Source organism: Gopherus evgoodei, chromosome 4 (genome assembly GCF_007399415.2).
Source record: "Gopherus evgoodei ecotype Sinaloan lineage chromosome 4, rGopEvg1_v1.p, whole genome shotgun sequence".
NCBI classification, from domain to species: Eukaryota; Metazoa; Chordata; order Testudines; family Testudinidae; genus Gopherus; species Gopherus evgoodei.
Window position 1 is genome coordinate 76,850,750 of NC_044325.1, and position 15,582 is coordinate 76,866,331.

Genomic DNA, 15,582 nt, shown 5'->3' on the forward strand with positions numbered 1-15,582 from the left:
GCAGAATCAAAGCTCCTCTAAGCCCCCGCCTGGACCCAAGCCTTCATTTTGAAGGTGCGCCCGAGGGCGCAGTAACAGTTTCCCCCACGGATCCTTCCCCCCCGTTTTCCAACCGCCTTTCGTTTTTCCTTCCGGCATGGACCCAAATGACATCGGACCGCTGGGTCTTGCGTACGGTGCAGACGGGATACCGCCTGCAGTTTACATCGTTTCCTCCTTCCCGCCCCCCTTCCTCGTCCCTCTTCAGGGACCCCTCTCACGAGCAATTCCTTCGACAGGAGGTACAGACGCTCCTCAACAAAGGAGCTATAGAGGCGGTTCCGGAAAACGAGAAAGGCAAGGGGTTTTATTCCCGCTACTTTCTGATCCCCAAGGCCAAGGGAGGCCTCAGGCCTATCCTCAACCTGCGAGAGCTCAACAAATACCTGGTGAAGTTGAAGTTCCGCATGGTATCCCTGGGGACCATTATCCCATCCCTGGATCCGGGAGACTGGTACGCCGCCCTCGACATGCAGGACGCTTATTTTCACATTGCCATTTGGCCACACCACAGACGTTTCCTTCGTTTCGTGGTGGGCCCCCTTCACTACCAATTTGCAGTCCTCCCATTTGGCTTTTCTACGGCCCCGAGGGTCTTTACAAAATGCATGGCAGTCGTTGTGGCACATCTTCGGCGCAGTCATATCCACGTGTTCCCTTACCTAGACGATTGGTTAATTCGGGGCACGTCGGAACTGCAAGTTTGCAGCCACGTCCGCGTGATCACCGGCCTGTTTGCTACCTTGGGCCTCATGATCAACATGGACAAGTCCACCCTGATCCTCACGCAGAGGGTGGAGTTCATCAGGGCCGTCCTGGACGCCACCGTTGCCAGGGCTCTTCTGCCGATGCCGAGGTTCCAGGCATTGTCGGCGATCGTTCACCGATTGCGGGCAGCCCCCTTGACATCAGTACGGACATGTCTAACCCTGTTAGGCCACATGGCAGCATGCACGTTTGTGACCGGTTATGCTCGGCTCCGCATGAGGCCCCTCCAGTTGTGGCTCATCGAACATTACCGGCCGGCAAGGCAGCCGCTAGACATGCTGATCACAATCCCCCAGGGGGTGTTAGATTCTCTCGACTGGTGGCTAGACCAGTCGGTAGTGTGTGTGGGGCTCCCTTTCCACCCGCCTCAGCCCTCGGTGTCCCTGACAACGGATGCCTCAGATCTTGGCTGGGGGGCTCACCTGGGAACCCTGAGAACGCAGGGCCTGTGGTCTCCGCAGGACGTGAGGTTGCACATCAACATGCGGGAGTTGAGAGCGGTCCGCCTTGCTTGTCAAACGTTCTGTCACCAGCTTCAAGGTCGTTGTGTCGCGGTGTTTACCGACAACACGACGACCATGTACTATATCAACAAGCAGGGCGGCACCAGATCCTCTCCCCTATGTCACGAGGCGATGCAACTCTGGGACTTTTGTGTAGCCCACTCCATTCACCTCACGGCTTCCTTCCTCCCCGGAGTACGGAACACGCTGGCGGATCGCCTGAGCAGATCCTTCCTATCGCACGAGTGGTCCCTTCGCCCGGACGTCGCCCTCTCCATCTTCCAGAGGTGGGGTTATCCCCGGGTGGACCTCTTCGCGTCCAGGGGGAACAAGAAGTGCCAGGCGTTCTGCTCCTTTCAGGGCAGGGAGCCCGGGTCTATAGCGGATGCCTTCCTTATTCCGTGGACGACCCACTTGTACTACGCGTTTCCCCCTTTCCCTCTGGTCCACAGGGTCCTTCTGAAGGTGCGCAGGGACAGGGCTCGCGTGATCATGGTAGCCCCGGCGTGGCCCAGGTAACATTGGTACCCCATGCTGCTGGACCTGGCCATAGCCAACCCAGTCCCCCTGCCCCTTCACCTGGACCTGATTACCCAGGAGAACGGGACTCTCTGTCATCCGGACCTGCAGTCGCTGCACCTAGCGGCATGGTTCCTGCGTGGCTGACCGGTTCTGAACTGCGCTGCTCCACACCGGTACGGGAGGTGCTTTTGGGCAGCAGGAAGCCTTCCACAAGAGCGACATACTCAGCCAAGTGGAAGCGTTTCTCCTGTTAGTGCGTGGAGAAAGGTCTCCGCCCTATGGAAGTTTCGGTGGCCATTATCTTAGACTATGTTTGGTCCCTCAAACAACAGGGTCTAGCGATATCGTCGTTGCAGGTCCACCTGGCAGCTATCTCCACCTTTCACCCGGGTGGGGATGGCCGCTCCGTTTTTTCTCACCCGACGGTGTCTAGATTCCTTAAGGGGCTGGAACGTTTATACCCTAACGTCCGACTCCCTGCTCCAACATGGGATCTTAACCTGGTGTTGTCTCGGCTCATGGGGCCCCCCTTCGAGCCGTTAGCTACTTGCTCCCTACTTTATCTCTCTTGGAAGACTGCCTTTTTAGTAGCTATCACCTCAGCTAGGCGGGTGTCGGAACTCCGGGCTCTTGTGGTAGACCCCCCGTATACAGTCTTCCACAAAGATAAGGTACAGCTGAGGCCACACCCTGCCTTTCTCCCCAAGGTAGTCTCGACCTTCCACATCAACCAAGAGATATTCCTCCCGTTTTTTTTTCCCGAAACCTCACTCTTCCGGTAGGGAGCAGCAGCTCCACTCGCTTGATGTCCGTAGGGCTCTCGCGTTCTATGTGGAGAGGACCAAATCGTTCCGCAAATCCCCCCAACTTTTCGTGGCAGTAGCGGACCGCATGAAGGGGCTTCCTATCTCCTCACAGTGGTTATCCTCATGGGTTACTTCTTGTATCAGGACCTGCTATGAGCTGGCCCATGTTCCTATGGGCCGTGTGAGTGCGCACTCTACCAGGGCGCAGGCGTCGTCGCTGGCTTTCCTCGCCCGTGTGCCCATCCTGGAAATCTGTCGGGCAGCGACCTGGTCATCGGTCCACACCTTTGCTTCCCACTACGCCCTGGTCCAGCAGTCTAGAGAGGATGCGGCCTTCGGATCTGCAGTGCTCCATGCCGCGACTCCTCGCTCCGACCCCACCGCCTAGGTATGGCTTGGGATTCACCTAACTGGAATGGATGTGAGCAATCACTCGAAGAAGAAAAGACGGTTACTCACCTTTGTAACTGTTGTTCTTCGAGATGTGTTGCTCACATCCATTCCACACCCGCCCTCCTTCCCCACTGTCGGAGTAGCCGGCAAGAAGGAACTGAGGAGCGGATGGGCCGGCAGGGGTATATATCGAGCGCCATGGCGGCGCCACTCCAGGGGGCGACCTGCCGGCCCACTGGAGTTGCTAGGGTAAAAAGTTTCCGACGAACGTGCACGCGCGGCGCGCACACCTAACTGGAATGGATGTGAGCAACACATCTCGAAGAACAACAGTTACAAAGGTGAGTAACCGTCTTTTCAGTGTAGTTCAGAGCCAAATATCCAGCACTGTTATCTTGGATAAACCATTTTTCGGTGTGGTTTGGTGCCCATTACCAGAATACTCAGGTCCTTGGGTTTATCCAGGTCAACTGGGTCCAGCGCCAACACCAGTGACTGTCCCTGTAGTGCTGCTTACTAAAGGTATGTGAATGTCAAAGTTCTGAAAGACCTGCACCCTTGATTTTTCTCCATCAACTCTATGCTTAGCAGTCCAGTGCTGAAGATCCAGTGCTATAGGTTCAGGAGAATTGCATACATGGAAGTTCTACATCTAGCATGAGAGGCTTATAGGTCCCCAGATCTTTCTAGTTTGACTGAATCTGGCGCTGAGAACCTAGCATAATTGACTATTGGTTTTTATAGATGGCACCATAGTCCCCTGATTGTCTGGGGTACTACTGAGTCAACATTCTTAAATCTGGGTCTCCTATCCTGGAGTCTTTCCAGCATCAGACATTTAGTTTCACATACACGCTACTCAGCAGTGATTTCTACTAATGGTACTTCTAGCTCCTACAGAGACAGTTGAATGGATCTCTAGGCATTCCTTTTGTTGGAGTTCCTCCAGATGAAATCAGTAGAACTGTTCATGTTTTCAGTCTAGGGTCCTGAGTCGGACCTGGAATGGCCTATTTTTGGCTCTGAAACCCTTCAACTAGTTTTCCTAACCGAGGTGTCTGAGCTCTGAGATAACTTGGCACTGAAATCTTGGAAACTGTCCTTAGACTCAAATTGAAGTGGCTTCATCGTTGCACTATGTAGTGGCTCCAAAAATGACAGACTTCTCATCTGGTGCTGATGCTCTGACTTTTTAACTATCAAATGTCGTCATTGCCTGGAGACACCTAAATTCCAAACACCAGTGTTAGTATTTTCTTTCTGAAGACGGGCTGTAAAGAGCTTTCCTAGATTCTGCACCTTTATCATTCACTGACATAGATTTAGCAAGCCAACATGCTTCTCCTACTTATGTGAAATTGACTGCACAGTGATGTCCCCTTAGCTTTCAGGGAACAACACCTTTTAAAATAAAAATTAGTTTTGGCAGCCATTCCTTGGACCACTCTGCCTTGCCGCTGAAGATCTCAATTCAGATCTGATTGAGCCTTCTGATGCCACATGTCCAATGCTTCATTTTGGGAATCAGTTCTGCTTCAGTGCCAGGAAGACCTTGGATTTGTAGCTTTCATTTGGGTGTAGTAGACTATCTGTTTCAGGTGCAGGTGCCTTGGAAGTTTTTTTTATTATTATTTTAGTTGAGCCTGATTATTCAGGTAGTAACAGTGCCCAGTGGGAAAGCACTTAATTTGTAATTTTGGAATTCTTAACCAAGACTGATACCGACAAAGCCAAGAAATTAGTGCCCTGTGGTGCTATTCATCAGCCCCCACAGCGCATGAAATGATTCCTATAAGGTGACATATGCATTATATATTGCCTTTTAAAGTGACAAACTTGAGCCTACTATTAGGCCAACTATTCACAAATATCATGAGATTTTTTCTTTCAAGCAGCAAACTTTAACCTCCCATCCCCACCCCACTTAAAAAAACCACCCTGCTATCCTGACCTCATCTGTCTTGAACCTCAGGGCATTCATGGCTATATCTAGACTGGTCCACAAATTGATTTTATAACAGTGCAACTGGGTGATGCCTTTATCCAGGCTATGTTTTTTTGAAATCTGATGGATCCTATTGAAAAGGAGGAACTTTTGACCAAACAAACCTCTCTTAATGTTGCAGTCTATTACACTTTGAACATTAAGAACTGTTTGAGATCCTACTAGGCATAGTGGATTGTGATTTCAGCTTCCACCTTCACATGCTCAGAGCAAAAGTCTTTACTCACCTTAAGATAACCTAGTTTATGGAAAGGTTGCATCCCAGTGGGATACTTGAGGTTAATTGCTTTGCCTTGATGGCTGCTTCAAAGGAAGCAGTATTTCTTCTTAGCAATACACTTGGCTGTGCTCTGTACACCATGAGGTGGGTGAATGCATTCAGCCGCTCAGGTGGTGTTCATTCCAGTGCACATTTCTCTTTTGCTTTGGGGTGGGAGTCTTGTGTCACAAAGCCCTTGGGACTTTTGGTCTGTTGTTTGTCAGAGTATCCCTTTTAATACCAGTGGTTCTCAAATGTATTTGATCGGGTCCCCCCTTTTTGTGTCTGTTGTTGTTTATGTCCCCCTCCCCATATACCACCACCCAGCTCTGAAGGCAGAGCAGAGAGTAGCAACTGCTGGCCCGGTGCCCACCTCTGAAAGCAGCGCCTCGCCAGTAGCAGCGCAGAAGGGAGGCAATGTGAAAAGTGATACTTGTCAAGCTCACTTTTCAGAGCAGACTTAGCTCTCCTTTGCCACTCTTACTTCTGCACTGCTGCTGCCACTGTTAGGCTGACAGCCAGAGCACTGCCACCTCCAGCTGAGGGATTGGGGGGAAGGGAGAGCCCGAGCCTGGTCTGCTTCATGGTTAGGGATGGGCAGGGAGGAGAGCCTGAGTCTGGACCATGGGGCTCCAGCTGTTGGCATCGAGTGGGCGGGGCTTCAGCTGTCTCCTTTATCCCTGCCTCCTGGGTGTGCATGGCCCTTTCTCAGGAGCCCCAGTCACCTGGGGCTAACAGCCCAGAGCTCTTTTAAAGTACACAGCTTGCGCCTCCCTTGACACATTCCTGTGCCTCCCTTGGGAGGACAGCCCCATACTTTGAGAACCATTGCTTTATAATAGGGTTTCTCAACCTTTTTCTTTCTGAGGTCCCCCCAACATGCTATAAAAATCCCACAGCCTGTCTGTGCCACAACTACTATTTTTCTGCATATCCAGTATATTAAAAATCAGGGATGGCATTAGGGGGTACCAAGCAGGGCAGTGGTCTGGGGCCCCACACAACAGGGAACCTTGTGAAGCTAAGTTGCTTGCTTCAGCTTCAGCCTTGGGTAGCAGAGCTTGGGCTTAGGCTTTCTGCCCTGGGCACCAGTGAATCTACCGCCAGCCTGGCTCTCTAGTTTATTTTGGCGGACCCTCTGAAACCTGCCTGTGGCCACCTGGGGGCTCCTGAACCTCTTGTTGAGAACTGGTGCTTTATACCATTCACCTAGGAAGATGGCATTCCCCATAGCCATTGCTACAGACGTAGTGAGATACAGACCAAATGACTAGTCCTCTATAAACTGTAGTTCATATGGCAAATGTGATTTGGTCAATGACCTCATCCACACTTCTAGTTTCCTTTTCCATTCTGTACAGACCATTATCCTGTCTCTCTTTCCTCAAGTCTTTTCTTTTGCACCCTTGTTATGACTTGGAAGGTGTTTACCTTTTCATATCTTCGAGTAAATTATTCATCTAATCTGAAGGTAGCAGCCATTGCATGCTGCCTTATTGTTTTTTTTCATTGAATTTGTATAGATGTGTGCTTGAAGCTCTGTGTGCTTTGAGGTCATCTGAGAGAGTAAAATTGTGATCACTTCTAATGCTCTCTGGATGACCAGTAAAGAGCTGATGCTTGCCTGGTGGTTTTGCAGTCCTTGTTTACATAAAATGCCTCATTTCACCTTCTGATGGGGTTGTACTGCTCGTTCCTCTCCCACAAATGGGAATATTCAGGGGCCGCTCAAAGGAGAGAGGTTATTTACCATATACTGTTCAAGAGTGTTTCCTCTGCATCATCATATTCCCTGCCCATCTTCCCCACTTTGGAGACTCCAGTCAGGACTCTCAGATTTAGGGAAGCAACTGAAGGTTGGTTGGGGACGGGGTAAGCAGCCCAAACAAACACTGCTATCTAGAAGATACCTCAGGTCAAGGCCAGGTGGCACCAATCCCAGAATATGCAGAGATGACACTCCTGAAGAACAAGTTTACTGGTAAGTAACATCTCCTTACGGTGGAGGTAGCACTTTCATTATAACCCTCCCCCCTTTTTATATTTGGGTGCTTATAATTTTTAGAAAAAAAAAAACTTCTGGGCTGCAATTACTGAAAGGATGAATCACCCAGGATATAAAAGGTTTATCTGGTGCAGGAGGGTGTACTTTATACCTCCTGGCACTGACTTAGCTGAATTTGGCTCCCTGTGGACTGCTACCCTCAAGATGTCAGGACCTGTTAGGGCATCATGCCATTTAAGCACTCCTAGACTGCACAGTACACAGGGTATTTAGAACTTGTATGATCTTTCATCTTATGGCATTTCCTCCCTCCCTAAAAAAAGCAAGTAGGATGTACAGTCCAGAAAATTCAAAGTTATCATTCTCATAGCTATCATAATGTGGTCAGCTTATGCATATATATTTTGGTGTAACATTTCATGGCATGTAGTGTAGATTTTTACATGTCAGTAGTTCAGGTTATTTAGAATGTTCCTGACTTTGTTCATTTAATAATCTATTAATATATATTTTAATACAAAATAATAGTTCAAACTAGTTGTTTGATCAGTATATATACATAAGTTTGTGTGAATGCATATTTTTAATGTTTGGCAAGTTGTGAATATTTTTTCCTATACATTATTACTAAGCTTTTATGGAATTTGAACAGTTTCTAGTATACTGCGTAACTGCAGCAGGAACCAGTTAACTGCCAAAAGTTTTCAATTTATAAAAATGGCTCTCATACAAAGGGTTTGTATTAGAACTTTCATTCTGACTTTGCTAGGGTAGGACTGATATTTCAGACACTATTGAGTGGCAGTCTGAAGTTACTTTTTATTTTATCTTCAGTGTCTGATAAGCCAAAGTTGGTTGGTAGTTTTTGTTTTTTTGTGTTTAAATCCTCTTGGAGCTTTCTGTCCTGACCTGGGCAGACTGTTTCAAGGGTTAATGAAATATTTTTATTCAAACATCGTAAAGAACTTTGCCAACATTAATAGAATTCATCCATGCAGAACCCCTGTAAATTTAAGGAAGCACCGTTATCTCCATTTTATAGTTGGAGAAAATGAGGCACTTAAGTGATTTTTTCACCCAGCTTTATACAGTGATATAATCACAAACTGGTGATATCCAGGACTCTTGACTCCTAGATTCTCTGTCTATGTTCCCTTCCTTTTAGGAATGGATTAGTTTCAATACCTTGCCTGTCCACAAGACTGGAACTTGTAGGAGAGTGAAGAATTGGCATAATATGCATATATGCATGTGCCACCCACCACAAAATAAACAACTGCTGTTTTGTTTGAGTAGCCTAGCTGAGATTTGAATTGTTTAATCCCTTTCTGATTTTTCTTCTCAAATCTCACGTGATACTGAAAATTTCACATCTTAATTATAGGTTAATTTTGGGGGCTGCTAACCATGATATTGTCTCTCTTTAAAATGGTGATAAGGATGGCTATCCTCAGAAGTCACTTTTAGTGCCATTAACTCCCTTTTTGTTTTAGAACTATATATATCTAAGGCAATCACATCTGTAGATTTCACTTGAGCCACTCTTGCTAGTGCAAGAATGCATACATCTCTTGAGCCAGGAAGGGCTGCTGTCAGATAGAGGAGTGGTCTCTTCCTCCTTCCCCTTAATTTCTTTCTTAGCTAGTGCAGGCAGATCTTGGAAGGCCAGGGATTGGGATAGGCCTTGGAATTCTGATCTTTAGAAAACACCTGTTTTCAAAAAGTGAAGAGGGAAGCAGCTGCTCAAGTCTTTAGCCAATGTAAATTCAAGAAAAGAACCATATTTAATGAGGAAAGTGTTGCAGGAGTTCAAAGGGGAAAACCAGCTCTCCAAAATAATAGATGGCAGGACTTCCCAATTTATATACAAGGTTTTATATAGTCGACTGTATTCCCTTTTCTCCATGCTTCAGTTGTCATTTGTCTTAGATTGTGAGCTCTTTGTGACTTCTGTCTTTTAACCGGCTTTGTACAGTATCCAGCATGATGAGGCTTCTATTCTGATTGGAGCCTATAGATGCTATCACAGTTCAAATGTTCAATATTAGCAATAAAAGTGGGTGGTAGTGGCTGGGGAGATCAAGTTGTGTGCTGATTTGATGCATTCTCTGGGAAATCATTAAGGTCACCCTTCTTTAGCAGAATCACTAAGGGAAGGTTGTTACCTTTTGAATACATACAAGAAACAGGTGATTGTATTTGATATCGCCTGTGTAACAATTCGGAGAAGGTAATAAAACCCATTCTTGCTCACACTGTGTTTTTGCGGGGGAGGTGCTCAGTTTCATCTCCCCACTTAGCTCAAAGTTTGTCTAGATTTTTTGGAATTTTATTCACATTTAAAAAATACAGACACACTCCCGGGTTTATGTGTGTGTGAAAACAGCAGCTCCTTTGATCTCCAGAATGTATCTAGTTTCCTTTGGCCTGGAGATGTAAACATAAGAATGGTTGTACTGAGTCAGGCTAATGATCAGTCTAGTCCAGTATTGTGTCTTCTGACAGTGGCCAATGCCAGATGTTTCAAAGGGAAAGACCAGAGCAATTGTCAAGTGATTCATTCTCTATCATCTGGTACCAGCATCTGGCAGTCAGAGGCTTAGGCACACCCAAAGCATGGGCTTGCATCCTTGACCATCTTGGCTAATAATATCCATCGATAGACCTATCCTCCATGAAATTCTAAGGCTTCTCCTAGTGCTTAACTTTCCATTCTGTATGCTGACACAAAGCCACTGGGCAGTCTCTTGAGACTCACTGTTACAGCTTGCACTGTACCCAGCATTCCATTCAGAGCAGAGCTATTAGAAAATGTGTATTGGCACTCAACCTTATTGCTTCATTCCTGGGTAAACACAGGAGTAAGACCTGTGACTGGGTGTACAAAATGCCTACTAGACTACTAGACTGCCAACCTGAAACATATTCTCACCAGTAACTGCACACCACACATAACAACTCTTGCTCAGGAACCAATCCATGCAACAAACCTCGATGCCAACTCTGCCCACATATCTACACCAGCGACACCATCACAGGACCTAACCAGATCAGCCACACCATCACTGGTTCATTCACCTGCACATCCACCAATGTAATATACGCCATCATATGCCAGCAATGCCCCTCTGCTATGTACATCGGCCAAACTGGACAGTCTCTACGGAAAAGGATAAATGGACACAAATCAGACATTAGGAATGGCAATATACAAAAACCTGTAGGAGAGCACTTCAACCTCCCTGGCCACACTATAGCAGACCTTAAGGTGGCCATCCTGCAGCAAAAAAACTTCAGGACCAGACTTCAAAGAGAAACTGCTGAGCTTCATTTCATCTGCAAATTTGACACCATCAGCTCAGGATTGAACAAAGACTGTGAATGGCTTGCCAATTACAGAACCAGTTTCTCCTCTCTTGGTTTTCACACCTCAACTGCTAGAACAGGGCCTCATCCTCCCTGATTGAACTGACCTCGTTATCTCTAGCTTGCTTGCTAGCACACATATATATACCTGCCCCTGGATATTTCCATTACATGCATCTGAGGAAGTGGGTATTCACCCACGAAAGCTCATGCTCCAAAACGTCTGTTAGTCTATAAGGTGCCACAGGATTCTTTGCTGCTTTTACAGATCCAGACTAACACGGCTACCCTCTGATACTAGACTACAATGGATCTTTTGTTTATCCTGAAGATGAGCTGAAGTTAGCAGATGTTGCAGGTCAGATCAACAATATTAAGCCATGTCAGATAGCCTTCTAGTTGGAGAGAATAAAAAGGGAGGAGGCATGCTTCAGAACTGGGCTACTCTGAAAGAGAGATCCTAGGTCTGATGAAGAGAGGACTTGAGGTGCTAAGGTCATCACTTAAATTAGAAACCCTATGAGCAGTCCATTTTAGAGCTTTGTCTTACTGATAGTTTGTTAATAAAATCAAACCTCAGGAAGGGGGATGATTTTTGACCCTGCACCATACTTGTAGAATGTATCTTAAAGCAAGTGGGGGATAATCACTTGCTCACAGGGTACAGCAGGAAACAGTTGTAATAGCGCTGCCCCCTTAGCCTCTCAGGGCTGCCATGAAAGCAATAACACAATCTGTCAGAGTAAGTCTGATTGTATTTAACAAGCAAAAAAGGCAGCCATTGGTGGTATACTAGCTGGAGGAAAGCTGCTATAAGAGAAGGAAAACAGATCAAAGGAAAAAATAAGGCCAACGTGTTGTGCAATAAATTGAGGATTTTTTTAACATTTATTTTTAAATGAAGAGACTGAAGGGCTTAAAAAAAGCAGACAAAAAGCTGATGCCCTGGTAGCCGTAAATTTAAAGGGAAATCATTAGCATGGATGGCGTACAGTTTATCTGGAACAGGGTCAAATGCAGAGAGCCTGCTTGACTCACTTAGGCCTAGTGGCAGTTGTGTTGGAGGCCTTAGGAATGCAGATAGCTCAGCAAGTATGTTCTGTCAGTGACGTACATGGAGTGTGTGCAGCTTGCATCCTAAATGCAAGTGGTTGAATTTGTCTTCACTGCAGCAGTTCTGAGACTATAATAAAACCCATTCTCACCATGCTTTTTAAATTATTTTTGAGAGAGGGAGAATTAAATTTAATTACTCAATTTTGGTCAAAGTTTGAAACTATTTTTTTTACCTTGTTTTATTCATTTAAATGTACAGAAAAGTAAAAAAAAAAAAAAAAAAAAATCCAGAATGTGTTCTTATACAAAGCATGGATGCCTCTAAGTGTTCTATAATAATTCATCAGTCCATAAAACTAAAAATCCAAGAACACCTTTATTGTGGTGTTTATTTCCTTTGTATAATCTATATGCACAGCATATTTTAATTGTTGTTGGACAAAGGTGATCTTGTTTTGAGTGGGCCTTTGTGCTCAGAGGAGATTAGGAATGCCAAATTGACAACCTAGCATAAAGAAATAATGGCCAGTGAAATAAAATAAAATGTTCAATTAAAAAGCAAGCCAGATACAAATGTGGAATGAAAATATCCCTTACTAAGTGTTTCAGACAGTATTCAGAACAGATGTTGCATTAATTCAGGTATAGAAAATGTGGCAACTCTATGATGGCAGTGGAGTAGCAACAGTGGTTCTAATCTCCTTTTATTGGCTTCATAGAACCCAAGAGCCAACAGTATCAATGAAAGCTTATTTTCTTGTTAATATGTGTAGGCTTTTATAAAAAATAAAAAATTAAGTGTGTGAAACCAAACTGCCTCTATCCTTCTCCCCCTCCCCCTTTAGGGTTCACTTCTAGGAGTTGTTACAAGGGAGCTCATTCTTCATGCATGTTCAGATCTTGGCCTATTTTGAAATTTTAAAAGCAAGGAGACATGTTGCTTATTGTTTGTGTTTTCTTTGTCATATGAAACACTTCTTCAAGTAGGAAATCATTTCATGAAGGCTACTGAATTGTAGGTGACAATGACCTATGTAGATCAGTTAGATACATCTGGTTCAAATAAGAACCAGCATTTTAAAGGTGAAGGGCTGTATATCCTATTTCCCATCCTTTTAGCCATCTAATATCCTGTTTTTCCTTTTTGAAAATTATCCTAACAAAGGTAAATTAAACTCTTGTATTATTTTTAACTTGGAAATACTTATAGCAGTAAGCAAAACAAACATGAGATTCAGCTGCTTATTTGAATCCTCAGTTCATATCTTCAAATGCTGTCTGTTCATTACACAGTTTAATTTTCAATGCACCTGCTAAAATAAAGAAATAAAATGTGAGGGGCAAGATCCTCAGGAGGTATAAATCATTGTAGCTGTAGTGGTTCAGTGGAGCTATGCCAGTTTATGCCAGTCAAGGAATTGGCCCAAGTTTCTGTTACAGCATGTTAACTTTAAAGGTGACCTGCAAAATGGTTTGTGCTATTTTTGCTGCTTTGACGTATAAAGAAGGTGTGAGATGGCTTTTCTGCTTGCCTTTTTTTTTTTTTTTTAAACATTAGAAATACATGTCTTCTCTAGTTGCTTACAGTGTCTTCCAGGAAGCAGAGATAGAATTGGTATGCTTATAATATCACAAATACTAAGCAAAAATAACATGGTTAAATAAGAGAGGAAGTGATTTTTATTCTGACTGTTGAAAACTTAGGCTTTTTTTTGGTTTGTTTTTAAACTCAAATGCTTAACAGATAGTTGGAAGAAAAGCTTTTTTCAATTATTCAACAGTCCGTGCACTTCATTTGAAGTCTAAAAGAGCCCCCAGTACACGTCTGAGTTATCAAAAAACAACTAAACAACCCCCCCATTCCCCAGCCTAACCAACAAAACAAAGTAAGACAGAGTAGACATTCCTGATCATTCCAAGATTTAAAACAAAACCCACAAGCAGGGAACTATTCAAATCTTCTTTATACATCATAAAGAGGCCTGCAGCAGGAGTGGTCCAAGCTGTTCTGCTGGCTAGGGTGGAAAATATTTTTGGTTTCCCTGCCAAGAAAAAAAAAGCTGAATGGCACAGCAATCTGGTGTCCCTTGGAAATTGGTACCTAGAGCAATCTCCCTGGTCACCTGCCCGTACAACCAGCCCTAGGTAGGGGGCCCAAACCCATTTCTCCCTCACTCTTTCCCTGCTTTGTAGGACAACTTTAAAGGGAGACAGCCTGGTTTAATGAAAGCAAAGAAATCAGTTGAGGTAGAACTTGAATTTACTGAGGCCCAATAGAGAACGTAATTTTAGTATATTTAGGGGTTTAATATACTTCCCTTTGCATGGCTAACTCATTCAGATAATGTTTCATGAACACAATGAGAAGATACAAACAAAAAATACTTTTCATGTTGAAATCACTTTAAAAACATTAAATAATCAGCTCCATAAGATCACCTACTATGAGATCCCTTGCATTCTATAGTCACCAGTGATCTGAACTTTTTTGTGTTTATTTAATGCACCCTTAGGGGTGTAATTTTTTTGGCCTATTTGCATAGAAAAATGTCTGCAGAAATTGTACAGCTAACTCTCATCTATGCTCACTGAAAATCTATTCCTTATTGCATTTGGATCTGATCCTGCAAATCATGGAACTGCCATTGACCTCACTGGGAGTCTCATATGGAAAGATTTCAAGATTTGGCCAGTCACATGGCTTTTTTTGCCCGTAATGCATAAAAAAGTTTGTTTTAGCGGGTCTGTTTTACTATTTAGTGCAAAGATAGGTTTTTTTAAATTATGTATTAATTTACAAATGCCTTCTGTAACACTGTCCATTTCATTTGAAGCAGAAAATACATTTTAAACATAGATTTATTCCTTTAAGCAGTCTTCCATGAAATGGTTTTCATTGTGCTTTTTCTATGGAAATGGTGTACAGTTAATATTATTTATAAGGTGGAAGTAAAATAAGGTGCCTAATGGGACCACCTACCACTATGATAAAGAGACTTGGGGAAAATCTAGGCTCTTGAGCTTTTCTATAAAGTTAGTGGAAGTCTTCGGTAATGAAAAATGTTTTTGGTTGTAAAAGACCAGCATTTACAATAAACAAAGTTCATTATTTTCACTTTAGGTAACTATGTTGGACATCATTTAACAGTTCATTTTCTTGTTTTGAATTTGATTTTCATAATACTTCCCAGAGTGGAGTGATTTTAAATAATTGATTTTAATCATAACTTACATCAGTAAGCCGGAAACCCTGATTAAAATCAGTTATTTCAATCATGTTTTGCATTTGTATTTTTTAGTTATTTTCCTAAGGAAAAATTGATTCTTATTGGCTGGTAACCATTAAAATGTATCTGTTTGCAAATAAATTCAGACCTTACACTAGATTTGATTCTTTTTGCTAACTAGGACAGTAATCTATTTCTGTACACATATATTTAAGGAGTTAAATTTCCAAACATACACTTATTCAGATGAATACATTTTTTACCACTTTTATTTCAGAAAAAGGTGAAAGACACATATCTTCTTAGAGTGGTTGCTCATGTGCACTCCACAATAGGTGTGCGTGCTCACCATGTGCATTGGTGCCAGAAGTTTTCCCTTTAGCAGTTCTCATAGGGAAGTGCCCCAGCGACTCCTGGAGTGGCGTCGCCATGGCATGGTATAAGGGGTGCTGTGCGCTCCCCCGACCCGCAGTTCCTTCTTGCTGCCAGTGAAAGTGCTTTGGAACTGTTTTGCTGTAGCCTTCCCTCCTTGGGCTCTGTTAGTTCATAGTTAGTAGTGCCTGTAGGTTCGGTTTTCTTTTTGGTGTTTACTTAACTAATTCTGAAACTTTTTTTTTTTTTTTTTAAGTGCGC

The 15,582-nt window shown here is 44.0% G+C and overlaps 1 protein-coding gene across 6 annotated transcripts in view; it reads left to right on the forward strand.

Annotated features, from left to right (window-relative positions):
* Positions 1-15,582, forward strand: part of PHF21A (PHD finger protein 21A) — a 304,777-nt gene that overhangs the window by 26,076 nt on the left and 263,119 nt on the right. The window contains exon 1 of one of the 6 annotated variants that reach the window (XM_030559948.1): positions 6,270-7,276. The exons of the other annotated variants lie outside the window; for them this stretch is intronic. The gene's annotated coding sequence lies outside the window, so the exon portion shown is untranslated. Of the gene's footprint in view, positions 1-6,269; positions 7,277-15,582 lie in introns of those variants that run through there. 6 annotated transcript variants of the gene reach the window in all.